The sequence below is a fragment of the Penaeus monodon genome, chromosome 23 (genome assembly GCF_015228065.2).
Source record: "Penaeus monodon isolate SGIC_2016 chromosome 23, NSTDA_Pmon_1, whole genome shotgun sequence".
Classification (NCBI taxonomy): domain Eukaryota; kingdom Metazoa; phylum Arthropoda; class Malacostraca; order Decapoda; family Penaeidae; genus Penaeus; species Penaeus monodon.
This window is the reverse complement of record NC_051408.1, coordinates 40,995,580-40,996,315: the sequence shown is the minus strand read 5'-3', so window position 1 is coordinate 40,996,315 and position 736 is coordinate 40,995,580. Positions and strand designations below refer to the sequence as shown.

The following is a 736-nucleotide window of genomic DNA, read 5'->3' as shown; positions in this document are numbered from 1 at the left end:
ATAAAATATAAACCTACATACCCTCGTCCCAACAACCTTTTACATAACCTACCAAAAGAAAATAAGAACATAAAGAAAATAGTAAAAAAAATAGGTTCTCTCCCCATCGGCTTAAATCAGGGTTGTGTACTCGCTGCCACCGGGGATTGATGACGTCACGCCCCTCGGACTCATGTCGATATAAGGGGGCATCGGGTAGGGCATCTGAGTGCCACATACGTCATTGGCACCGACGGTCAAACTGATAGAATGCCACTACGCGAAAGGGAGAGAGAAAGGGGAAAGAGAAGGGGGGGTGTAAGGAGGAAGGAAAACGGGAGGGAAAGGGAGAAAGAGGAGGAAAGGGAAGAAGGAATAAAGAGGAAGGGCAAGGAGAACGGAAGATAAGGGAAAGGGACGAAGGAAGAAAGAGGAAGGGGAAGGAGAACGAAATGGAAGGAAAGGAGAGAAAGAAAAGGAAAAGAAGAAGGAAGAAAAAAAGGAAGGGAAAGGGAGAGAAGAAAGAGGGAGGAAAGTACCAAGAAGGAAGAACAGGGAATAGGAAAAGGACGAAACAATAAAGAGAATCAAAGAGAAATGGGCGGAGGAAGGACACAGGGGAGATAAAGAGAGGAAGGAAAATGGAAATAAAGAAAGAGACAGGAGAGGGAGGGAACCGCATCTCTCATATAACGGGGTCGAGGCTGGAATAACGGAAAGGTCGATCCTATTTTTAAAATTATTTCAGCTCCCAGAT

General features: G+C 45.2%; 1 protein-coding gene across 1 annotated transcript in view; it reads left to right on the top strand.

The window, feature by feature from the left end:
• Window positions 1–736, top strand: part of LOC119588306 (RING finger protein nhl-1-like) — a gene marked incomplete in the record, with an annotated part of 50,140 nt that overhangs the window by 35,996 nt on the left and 13,408 nt on the right.